This window comes from Pomacea canaliculata, linkage group LG4 (genome assembly GCF_003073045.1).
Source record: "Pomacea canaliculata isolate SZHN2017 linkage group LG4, ASM307304v1, whole genome shotgun sequence".
NCBI lineage: Eukaryota > Metazoa > Mollusca > Gastropoda > Architaenioglossa > Ampullariidae > Pomacea > Pomacea canaliculata.
The window spans coordinates 14,124,131-14,136,848 of NC_037593.1; the positions used below are offsets into that span (position 1 = coordinate 14,124,131).

General features: G+C 41.2%; 1 protein-coding gene across 1 annotated transcript in view; it reads left to right on the top strand.

Moving 5' to 3' along the window:
- Window positions 1–12,718, top strand: part of LOC112562868 (probable G-protein coupled receptor 139) — an 87,133-nt gene that overhangs the window by 47,184 nt on the left and 27,231 nt on the right. The window contains 1 exon segment of the mRNA XM_025236440.1: window positions 10,499–10,505. The gene's annotated coding sequence lies outside the window, so the exon portion shown is untranslated.

A 12,718-nucleotide genomic window follows, 5' to 3' on the forward strand; every position in this document is an offset into this window, starting at 1 on the left:
GCGCCACCAAGAACGCGCCCGAGAGGCAATTTGTCGTTCGACTGCCTCTGTCTCATAGTTAAAGAACCGGAAGTTTGCAACATCCGTCTGAACACCTGCCCACAGGCTTAGGGCGAAATGAAATGGAAGCCGATGAAGCGAACAAAGAACAAACAAGTGTGTGGATCTGTGTGTGTGTGGAGGGGGCAGGATCTGTGTGAGTGTGGAGGGGGCAGGAAATGTGTGTGTGTGACAGGATGTCGGTGTTAACCTTTGACCCACGCTGGTCAGTAACGTCAGCGCAAGAGCACGAGGAACGCCTTGGCGCACTCTTCTACAATCTTCTTAGAAGACCTGTCAACAAAATCCAAATGAATGTGATTCCGCAGTGAAATATAGTTCCACACACATTAAGTGGCGCTGCATTTCCTGCCTCCTGCGAGTCTTGCACGTGTCTGTTTGAGGTCAACGAGCGGCTTTTCTTAAAGTGTATTTTAAGGAAAGAAAATGACATTTCAGTTTTTCACTCCATATTATTCTTATTGCTCCGTCACGACTCCATTTGTGTAAATGAGAGGGAGGAAGGATTAGTTCAAGGGTCTGTCTGCAAGCTGAAAATGTCATCTCATATTAACCCTCTTCAAGCTCAGTTCCTAGTTTGAAACCTTTGAACTAGTTTGACCTCCTCCCCGCACCTGTTCAGATGCATCTCCTGTAACACGTGAGGTCTACCTGGGGTGGTGCTGGCATTCAATGGTCGTCTTAGATGACGGTGCAGACGGGGAAGACAAACATTAGAGCAACAATCGGACTGAACACGAGACGAACAGCAAACTTCATCAATCATGGCGGCAGAGGTCACATCGGAGACCCTCAGTGTTCTGAATGCACCTGGCGTGAACTTTTTATTGACTGGTGCATCTTTGATTGTTTTGCTAATTTGTTTTCGTCTTGTGCCTTCTCCATCTCTCTGCACTCCTGTGTGTGTGTTGCCGTGAGCCCACCCACGTGTATATATTTCTCACTTTCACACTTTTCTCCCCACCACCATCACCACCACCACGTTGTATGTTACTGTAGTTAACCCCAGACGGGATTCGGTTGTTGCAACTCAGGAGGTGGTCATGTCGACCTGCTACAAATTCCACGACCCTGGCTAATGTCTAAAGGGACGCGATCCCCTGGAAACAGGACCAGACATTGAAATTATTCACGGGGAGAGTGAAATGGAGTGTCTACTGGACTGCTGGCTCCTGTGACATGATGTTACGATTGTCAGACCCATGGGGCAGGTGGGTGGTGGTCTGTATCTACAAACGATGTCTCACTCAGACATTCAACTTTGGCATCTGCATTGGCACAAAACGGAGAGAAAGAGAAAAACAAATCACAAAAACATGGCGGAAGCTGCCATGTAATGGGTTATTGCCCATTCGCTGGTCACGAGTAGTTTATTTTGCGACTGATGATAACAGTGATAGCTTCTGAATATTTCTATTGTTGAATCCCAGAAGGTGTGAAATGGATGGGGTGAGGCGCGCGAGAAAGAGAGCGAGAGATGGGCAGGAAACGCGGAATAAACTTACGAAAGACAAACCCAGTCAACCTAATGATTTTCGACCAACAACACTAACCTTCCTGATAATCAAAGCTTGAAAAAAAGTTGCTTAAATTGTGTCCTGACATCTGTGGGGTCAAACTGGACCTACTGCAATTTGTTTATTGTAGTAAGATTGTTTTTTGTGTTTTGTTATGGAGCATCATTAGCCTTGTCTTGTAGATAATAACTTCCTTTTCTGTGTTGTAGGTAACTGAGGACACCTTCCAAATTAAAATTTCCCGTTGGGCTTGGTAATGTTGGTCATTTGTCAAACCTCAGGGGCTGGGAGTAGGGGTTCACTGCGAAGAGGTTTCAATCCTCCTGGTGTGCTCACCTTTGACCTCGGATGGTGGTGCTCTAACCACCAAGCTACCCTGCCTTACCTCGTTCATACCCTCTTCCTAGTCCTATGGTCTCCTTCCGCTTTCTTTTTCTTAACCGTAGTTTTAATCCATTAACTGTAAATGCTGCTCAGTGATAGAAAAGTAACAGAATGTACAATCAGTTTAGTTCTTAGCGAATCGATGTCAACTCATCTTGCTCGCGTGTAACTGATAGTAACCCTAGAGGGCTGTGGATTGTTTTTTCCAATAAAATTTTCATTTACGAGGCGTTCAACCCTTAAAACTCGTGAAGTGTTTCGTGTAAATGTAGTTTGGGATGTCGGCATTGCCGTGACCTCTCTACCACACTCAGCATTCCACACTTTTCACCTCATTAGGTTGCACAGAATGGGGAAGACTCCACTTCCGGTGTCACGCGGAGTTACTTTCTAGCAACGAAATCACTGGCATGGCAATAAGAAAAAAAAAGTGCAAAGTGCCATTTCAAAATTTCCAGAAATGTCCAGCTGAAGAAAGAGGGGCGATTACCGCGCAGAAAATCGTTAAAATCATTTGGATGCTCGTGCTTGAAGGGAATCAGAATATCATAATAACAATAACAATAACAATAACAACAATAATAATAATAATAAGAAGAAGAAGAAGAAGAAGAAGAAGAGCATGTCTTTCTCTTTCTTTGTTGTTGCTAATATCGCATCTTATCCTTTCATATGCGATATTGACTTTCACAAAGGTTCAGCTGCACTTTTGCCTGACCTGTCTGTTACACTCATTTATATTTAATCTCCTAGGTCGTCCATAGACCTTTGACCTTTCAGAGTGGCTACTTGTCTGTTGAATCATGGCGTTGCAGTGTACCCGTAAATATAATTTTTTGTTTCACAAACCCTAGTCTTCACTGTAGGTGAGGAATTTAAGTCGAAACTGAAACTGATATCATGACAAACCGTCTTCCTCTCCTCAGACTATTCTCACTGAAAATGATCGTCTGCTTCCATTGGGTTTTGATGCCGACATTAAACTTTAAAATCTCAATGTCCAATGAAAAAATTATTTTCGTATATTTTTGTTTATTTGTTTGTTTGTTTGTTTGTTTGTTTCTTTCTGTCTTTCTTTCTTTTTTTTTTCTTTGTTATTTTATTTTTTTTTTTTTGTTTATACAGATGCTAAATTTGAAAAAAAAGTAATTTAGGCATTTCTTTTGTCTAGTTTTCGTGACCCGAGCTTCATCCGACATCTGACTATCTATCATTTTTTTTTCAGCAGTTTTACTCCCTGTCGTTGATAGAAATAGTTTTAATCATTTTTCTTTTTCATTCTTTGTGGTTCGGGAGGTTATCAACATTTATTTTTGAATATATATCTTGGTTGTCTCTTTGTTTCTAAATAGAGAGATATACAGACGCAGTCATCAAGCCAACTGTCTATGTTCAGTTTAGAAAAAAACCAGTAAAAATGTCTTCCTCGTTAAAAGAAATCACTGGTGGCATGCGATGTTATAGATAGCTGTCTTTCGTTTACTCTAATCTTCTTCATTCCGATGAACTCGTGGACGTCAGCCGGAAACGTGCTCCAGCGCGTGCGCGGGAAGGATACCCAAGATAGAATGCGATTTAGAACCTGAAGGTCTGCAGCATCCTGTGGGTTTCTTGGTGCTTTTCAGCCTGCAATTTGAAAACCCTAGGATCATTAGCAAACTATTTTCAGCACTATTTTTTTAATCAAGAACTTCATTACGCCAATGTTTTATTTGTGATTGAAACTATTTGTTGTTGTTTTTAACGAGTACTTTCATTTTAAAGCATTATTGGCTTTCTCCTTTTTATATGGGGACGAGAGAGATGAAATAACAGATGTAATGACATTTTTATTGATGCGTGACTGTTTATATTGATGTTGGATTATATATCTGAAGTGGGGGAGAAGATGCTGTAAAGTCCGTCTCTATTAAAAGCTCACTGGAGAGGATAGATATGAGAAGATAGATATGAGAGGATAGATATGAGAGGGAGAACTCCTTTTTTGTCCTTACATGATTATTTGTTTACATATTTCACATACAAAATGCAGCAACAATATTCTCACACAAATCATGATACTGATAAGAAACAGATCGATGTATATGTCTATATATATTTATATCTCTTGGCCAGAGCTTGCAGAGTCATCTTCCAACCTGTCAACAAGGCAGTGGATAGGATAAAAGTGTTTCAACATTGCAAAGTGTCAAAAAGAAACTCTTTATGTCCAGATGGCGGCCTTGCGTGACCCACTTGTCTTTCTGAATGGAGTCTGCTGCTGGTAAATGCATGAAGCAGTCGGTCAGATCGTTCAGTAAATAAAAACCCAAACAAAAATAACTCAGTAAATAGTTCGTTTATCAGCATCAGGAAGTGTTCCAAACTGCTCTAATGTTGATATCCTAGCTGCAACCTGTCCAGCCAGCTTCACATTCATTTTGCTCAAAGGTAGAAGCGGCATGCGCTTTTCAGTTAACTTTGGTGCCATTCGCACTTAATTTTGTTTGTCAAACTTGAAAAAAGTTTTCCTCGTGTTCTCTGGAGCACAAACTACCATTCACAAGAAAACCAGAGCTCTTTAAATTATTTCGCATATTTTTTAGATGAGGGGGATCATATATAAAAAAGATTTTTCTTTTTATTATGTAATAAGAATGGATGGCCTTCTTAGCTCTTAAATTGCTTTTCAAATGTTTTTTCTATTGTTTGTCCCGGGTCTGCTATAATCACTTCAATTTCAAACCTTTCGAGGTTAATTTAAATCCGGCGTTCTGACAGAACAAAATTACCCATCTTGCCTCCCACGATCACCTTGGCTGGCTTGTGCCATGCTGTTTCTTAACGAAAGAGAACTCTAATGGCGAACTTTCCCATCGCTCTCGAGTGGTTCCTCCCATTATCTATCCTCTCTTGGCACACGAGGGGAATTTTGTTGGATGCCCAAGCTGGCACAGTAATAGTATCAAAAATATGGATGGATGCCCTCATCTCTACATTTGTGAGGTACAGGTCTACGAACTTCCCAATTCACATAAAAATGTTGCAAACGCTAGTATCAGGAGTGTACTTGGACATTACGTTGTCATGGTTACAAGGAATGGAAAAGCTTTGACTCTTCTCGGATTTGGTCTTGTGGATGGTGTTGTTATCATGTTCCTATATTTTATTATAAAATCTCTTGCCCGAGTTCAGCTCAGTAACCTGATTATTTGAATTGCGTTTTATATTTCTTTAAACAAGGTAATATTCGGCTTTGTAAAGAAAGTCTTGTAAATATTTGAAACTCCCAAACAAAATGGCTTCTTCACTGGCCAAAGTGATGCTTCACTGATAATAAATCTGTCCTTTTTTTATATTCAGCTGTTTTATTTCATGAGCATCATCCTCGATCAGAGTCGCAGCTGTTGAATCTGACAATTGCTATGAACGAAAGAGATGGCGCTGATGTTGATGTTGCATGAAGAGCTGTAACAGAGCCACATGGCGGCAACACACAACACGCTGATACAGAGCTCGCCGCGTCCCAGACATCCTTTGTGCCCTTTGACCTCGCCCTTTATACGCTCGATTACGTTGGCGTCCAGCTTTCTGCCCACCACAGAGTTCTTGACTGTTATTTGCCATTCTGCCTCCCCTGAGCAGCCTGCGGTAATGATGGAGCCAGCGGCCTGCAATAAAAATTCGCGAGTTATTTCCCTTGTCGATGAGATTATGACTAGAGCCTTTAATTCCAGCGCGGCGGTTTTAATTACCCATTACCCTGGAGCATAATCTTGCTGTGTTATGAGAATTGTTTTGTTTACATGTGGAGGGTATGCAGACGGAGAAAAACGTTATAGCCTGAGCAGGTTCAACTCAAGTGGCATGTTAGTGCTCTGGGTGGACGTGATGGGTCTCTCAGACCAGGAATGAACAGAAAAAATATTTATTTAAATTAATCTAATGAAGTAAATTGCAGGCGAAAATATAAATATAAATAATAAGAAAAAGTAAAAACAAGCCACACACCACATGGGAGATGTCGTGAGATGACGTCTATATATATATATATAAAGAAAGGTAGGAAAGAAGGAAACAAATTATTCAAGAAGAGATTCCAAGCTCAGCAGACATGATACTAAAGAAATGGAACAAAAGGAAGAGAGGTGGAGGGCGGAAGCTTCAGTGCAGAGGTTGAAAAAGGCAGACAAGTGGACAAGAAGACAAGACAAGCGAACGGAGGAAACTATGGAATTATGAGCTTGATAATTCGTCTTTTCCCGTTTCACTTTGCCATTTAACTTGGAGAACCTTAATTGTTGGCGCTTTATCTTCACATCTGTCCCCTTGTTCTATCTCTTCTGTCTTGATGCTACTAAGGTGCTCCAGGACGCTAGTTGCTGGCCAGCCTTCCTGCAAGTTTCTGGGAGGAAAAATGGTTCCACTGCTAACTGAACTTGTCACGGATACCTTTCTCACTGCCATCTCCTTCTTCTGTGCATTAGCCTCCCACGCATACAAAGAAAGTCTTCAGTCCTCCATGCAATAATTTCGTAGCGAACGGATCGAAAATGCCAGGTCATCTGCAAACTCCTTTCACCACTCTAACTTAAGTCCACTGTTGCATTCAGCTCGGTCCTGCTGACACACTTCCAATTTGAAAAGTCAAATTATCGGCAGTTACAGACTTCTTGTCTGAGCTCGGCACCAGTTTGCTGCCCTCACAATTTTTCCACCTTCTGTCGGGCCTCTGTATCACAAGATCCGTAGCCATGACCACGAGGTAAACTTATTTCGTGGGTTGGTAGGAACATCACGCAAGGCGGTCGTGTTGTGTCGGTAAATAGGGGTAGACCTTAGGTGCTGGGCTTGGACTTTGTACTGCCTCAGGGCCCTCTCTCAACCCTTGGTTACCTAACGATTGCGAGAGTTTGGATGTAAATCTGGCATCAGACCGTGTGAAGAAGTATGGGGCACCGATGATCACGAGAAGACGTGACTGGGTGAGAGTACAGAGACAGTCGTTATGGTGGACCTAGTCTAGACATCTACTTTGAACTTCATGTTGAGCAATATTTACGAACATCTCTCTCTTTCTTCTTCTCTCTCTCTCTTCCTTCTTCTCTCTTCATCTTTTTTGGTGGTTGTTGATTGAGAGTATGTCGACTGATGCTCCCTGCTGGCGCCGCTGCTAGTTATGACTGAAGAGGGTGTGTGTGTTATATACTATGAAATGTAGTTTTTGTGTATTAGAAATTTAGACAAAGATGACATGAGATGATGGCGCCTGGGCTTTGTTGATGCAAAATACCTTTCAAAGCCTCCTACACATATAACATTCATTAAGAAGCAATAACCTCAAACATGTGTGAGACAAAACAGACCTGAACCATGTAGCACTTGTGTCCCACAAGTATCACCGAGCATGATGGCCAAAATCTAGCACCAATGTCGTCTGCTAAATGTCTTTCCCTCTTCAGAGATTGTTGAGAAGAAGCAGAAGATCCAGAAGCTGAAGAAATTATTTCTGCCAAGAAAGGAAAAGAAACCAATATGCTTGCGATAGGCTCGAAAAATCTATTTGCGACTGGCCGATTACCATTTCTTTTCTTTTTTAAAAGCGCTGGGCAAATGATAGAATTTGTTGCACAAATAAGTGAACGTGCACCCATAATTATAATGAATGAACGAATAAATGTAGATCTTCAATTATAAGTAAGGAATGGATGTGCATCTTTAATTTCCTCGCATGAACATTTTCTAGGAATAAATGCAAATATACAAAGGAAAAGTGTACATACAGTAGTGCAAAAAAAAAAAATGGCGGATGGGCTAGCAGACCATCAGAAAAATAACATAAAAAGTCAGAAATTCAGGCACATATTATTACTGCATAATCTCCCACAAATGAAGCATTACCCATCCCAGAAGTTTTGGAGAGATTGCCATTGGCATTTCGCCAGCGGAATTGTGGGACGGAGAGAGAAAAAAGTGCTCAGCGGAAGTGGAACATGACGGAACCCAAGGGATGCTAACGGGACAGAACTCTTGCGCTGCTTATCATTGTTTTCTAAAGATTTGTCATCCGTGCACAGTTATTTCACGAAAACTTTGCATCGGAGATTGGATGATTGAGTGAAATTGGAAACCACGCAAGAAACAAAACAGAAACCTCGTTGTTGGGAAGAAATGAATTCACGTGCGTGTGTCCGTCCGTCTGTTCATTCTTTCCGTTCGCTTTTTCTTCAACATCGTGATAAAGTAGCTTTCGGGTAGCTGTCAGGGTGTTTAGTGCATTTTAATCTCGGATAACTTGTTAGTTTTGCACCAGCTGAGATCTATACCTCAGCTTCCGTACACTTGCATGCTGGGCTTTAGCTACCTCTACATGATATTAATTACAATTTTTCTTATAAAATAGCCGAATAAACTCAAATTCTGCATGCAAATCCTACAAAACCCAGTCCTGTCAGTGCCAACGACCCCTCGGTTCACTTAAAACCCTTTTGCAGACACTGCACGTCAAAACGAAATTTAATCCGAATTTTTTTCTTTTAAATATTTTTTATACATTAAAATACCGGCGTGTTTATCGTTGATAAAACGTGAAACATCTTTTTCCTGTGGGGAAGAACCAAGAATTCGAGTTCTAATCGGAAATCTTAAAACAACTATGGAGATAGCCATTATCTTTTTGGAAAAATTTGACGGCACATATCTTTTTAAAACCCATTTCCATTTTTTGGTATTACAGCTTGCCTTCTGTTCTGAGTCGGCACCTCAGGCTGTCTGCAACTTGATCAGGTTTTTTCAGAGTAGACTGGTAAAGAAGGCTTTTGTTGCACTTTGTAGAAGACTTGGTTCTCGAGGAACTCGTTTTAGTAATGTCTATCATTTGAATACTGCGACTCCCACACTTTAGTTATTTTACTGGTCTGCTCTAGGCAAAAAAAAATTTTTTTTTAAAAAAAAAAAAAAATTTAAAAATTTAAATAGAAGTTTCCGAAACTAATTCACAACGACCGTCTAAAGAAAATATTGCTCTTACAGTTCAATTTTTTTTTAGTTTTCACCGAGAGGGAAATAGTTTTTCTTTAAAACCCATCTTTTTTAGTTCCGTTTTGTTTTCTTTCGATTTTGGAGGGATTATTATTAGTTATATTCTGCAAATATCTAAATTTTTGCTTTTTTGTAATTTTTTAAAACGATATTTTGCACACTAACCTAAATCTGATGCTAGGAGAGTAAAACATTCAATTTAAAATGACATGGAGTAGAAATCTCGATAAAGTGACATTAACTTTTCAAGAAGAAAATCATCACAAAGAAACTATGAAGTAGCTAATGCCCACAGAACAAAAACTTTAATTAAATTTGCATTTTCTGCTTGATTTTTCTGTTCAGACTCGAAGACAAAATTTGACAAAATAAACAAAAGTTAAGAAAGACAAATTAACTAAATAGACAAACTGTTTATTATTTTAGAAAAAAGTCTTTATGCAAGAAAGTCTACACACACACACACATCAGTATGTTCATGAAAAAGAGAGAAGCCCCTCTAGAATGTTATTCGTGGAACACGAGTTAGCTATGCTGAATTTCTAGAACTGGTCTTGAGAAAAACAGTCTGGACAGGGGACAGGGTAGGCAAAAAGGATCATGGTTATTTATAGCCACGCTGACGTCACTGCTTTGACCTTAAGTAGAATGACCTCAGTGTTTGGACAGGGTAGCTCACGGCAAGATTTCCGAGAGAAAGGTAGACTAGAGAAGAGAGAGAAAGAAGAATGAAAAGGGTGAACACCACTTAAGACCTTTCCAACCACCACAGCTGGTGATCCTGTCGCACATCGCTTGTCACAAATGCAGCTTTATACTAGAATCCGCTGAGTAAGAACTGGTTGTCCTGGTTGCAGATCTTGGGTGGGCTGTTTCGTCTCTGCCTATGGCACTTGTTTACAGCGCAGCTGCTTCGGTTACTAAATCAGAGTAAAACACGCAATTCTCTCAACCACCACCACCACCGCCACCGCCACCACCACCACCATTACCACCATCACCACCTCCTCCTCCTCCTCTTCCTCGATCAACATACGACTGCTCGTCCAAGATAAGTGCTTTCGGCTAGACAAATGTTGTGAAATGGACCAAGAGTATGGCTCCTAACACTAACCCTCGGGCTAACCTTCTGAGGAGCTGCAGTGCTGACGTCACAGCAAAAACGGTTGGCCAAACTGGTCGTCAACTTACCAACTTTCTAGAACATATATGGCCGACACTATGAATACACCTTACATACATGGTGCCGCAAAATGTTAAATTTTTTGTACATATATTCTTCACATAAATCATAGAGGGGTTAGGATATCAAAAAAATTATGTAGCTAAAGTATTTTAAAACCAAAATTTTCTTTTAGACAGTAGATAAAGCGGTTTGACAGGAAGTTTGGAAATCTCCCATTACAACCCTGTCTTCGGCAGAAAAATGGCGATGGCCAGCAGGTCAAAGTTGAAGCACCAAACTATCGAGACTAGTGTCTTTTAAATGCAATATCATAGCTGATTTTCGTCGCAATGAGTAATGTTCACATATCGTTGATGATTCTTTACTGCGTGATTCTTTACTGCCTGTATAAATAAACTATTAGAGAGTGACATAGTCTGCATAGTCGACATATATGTCTCATAAACAAACCAGAAAAAAAAGTCAGTATGACTTAGGACCAAACTTTCTGCATCAATAATGTTAAACAAACCTCAGAACATTCCCGACCGACGTGCACTCGTCTCGGTGAACGAGGTACAGTTGCGATGTGTCAGATGAAGGTAGTCAGAAGGAAAGGCGAGGAAAATATCAGGACTGGGCTGGAAGCAGGCAGGTTGTCTGTAAGTGCCACCTATCCCATGACATTTCAGATTCTGAGAGGACGATCCATACAGACATTGCCCCGTCACAGTCTTTCGAGACCATGAATAATAATAACAACAACAACACTGATGATACAAACGCTGTCGGTCCATAGCAATAAAAAAGTTTCATAGGATCATCCCTCTCTCTTTCCTCTCCCCAGCCCCAACAACTTACCGTCTGTCATTCCAGAAGAGTGCAGACTGGAGTGGCAATACCAGGTCTTGTCAATGTGTACACCAAAGAAAATTCAAGAAGTCTGCTGTGTGTCTGATATTAGTGCAGGTCGTCGGTTAATTCGGTAGAATGCGTGGGATCGGAATACTTCTTGCGAGCTCATGTCTTGGTGTTTTCTTTGTCATCTCAGTTTCAGAACTCAGCTCCATCTTGCAAGCTGAAATTTGAACGAGAATAGCGGAAACTAGAATATTTATTATTCTTGAGCGTCTTTAAGAAAAGGGATCGCTGCTGGTCCTATTGTGTATTTCATTACCAAAGTTTCAGAAAAAGATAATCATTTGTTAAGTTTTATTAGCCTGCTCTTAACAAGTTATCGATATCTCGAGATGTGGAAACTTCATCGCCGTGCTCTCATGTCCCAATGTTTTAGAGGAATCCGTCTTTCTTACCTCCATGTCCTCAAAGGGTCATGATGAGCTGTCACTATCCTATCTCAGTGAGTGTTTGCTTTCGTCTTTTTTCGTCTTTTTTTTTTTTTTTTTTTGAGAGGGCTGTCAAGATGGGAGTAAAAGTGATAAAAGCAATTACCAATCCCTAACAGATTGAGATAGGCTACAAGTGAATGTCTGCAAAATGTGTCCCTAGGGAAATAAACTCCTAGAGGGGACTTGCGACGATTGAGGAGAAAACCAAGTTTGTACAGACGAGCTAAGGGCAAGTGTAGAATCTGAAACACTTATACCTCCATTCTACAGGAAGTCATCTACGTAATGTAAAGTCGTTTACTGGAGTCCTCAGGCAACCACAGTGTCCAAGAGGTGGACGAGAATCCAGGGACTAAGGTTGTGGCCGAAAAGAAGGGTCATCCGGTGCAAAACGCAGGAGCATATGAACTAGACTAGCACATCGGGACATTATCTAGAAACACCGCATACTTACCCGGATTTATGGAGAATTTAAGCCGTTCTCTTTAGTCATCAAGTTTCAAAGGACCCCATCTCTGTTCAGATGTTTAGCAACGAGTAACTTTTCTAAAGAAACATCTTTAACTGGCGTCTAGCTTGGGGATGAGCTTTAAGGCACTGACGAGAATTTATTTTCCGTGGAATATAGGACAGCTTTTTGTAGAATAGTTTGATTTCCTGCCGGAGGGCTGCTGCTCACGCGGTGTCTTTTGAGTAAAGGGATCCTGTGTACTCTACAACCTCGTGGAAGATGTGAAAGTCTGTCTGACCTCTCTTCTCCACCCAATTAACCCAGATGTTAGGGAAAAATGGGTGTTCTAGAGTTGACAGAAGAAGCACGTGAGAACTCTGACAGGCACAGTGTCCTTAGCGCCGTGACAAAGATGGTGATCGTACTTGGAAACCTTTCTTCGGTGATTGGGGTGGAGATGAGCACAACAAAACAAAGCTTAACATTCGGTTTATGTTGTACCCCGAGTTCAGTAACAGTCTGCTACCCTGAAGAAAACGCTTCTGAAGGAAAACGAAGTCACGTGCTTGGAACAACTGTAGCCCCGCCAGCCCGACACAGACGACGTCATCAGAATGAGGAGAGCTGATGAGGCCAAAGGTCGGAAGGGGGGCCGTGCAGACGGTCCTGTCGCCAAGCATCGTCATCTACCTTTATCCCAATGAATGCTTGTCTGGCGCAAACTAAGCAAGCCCGCCTGTCCGCGCCACTTAGTCACAACCCGAGACACTCC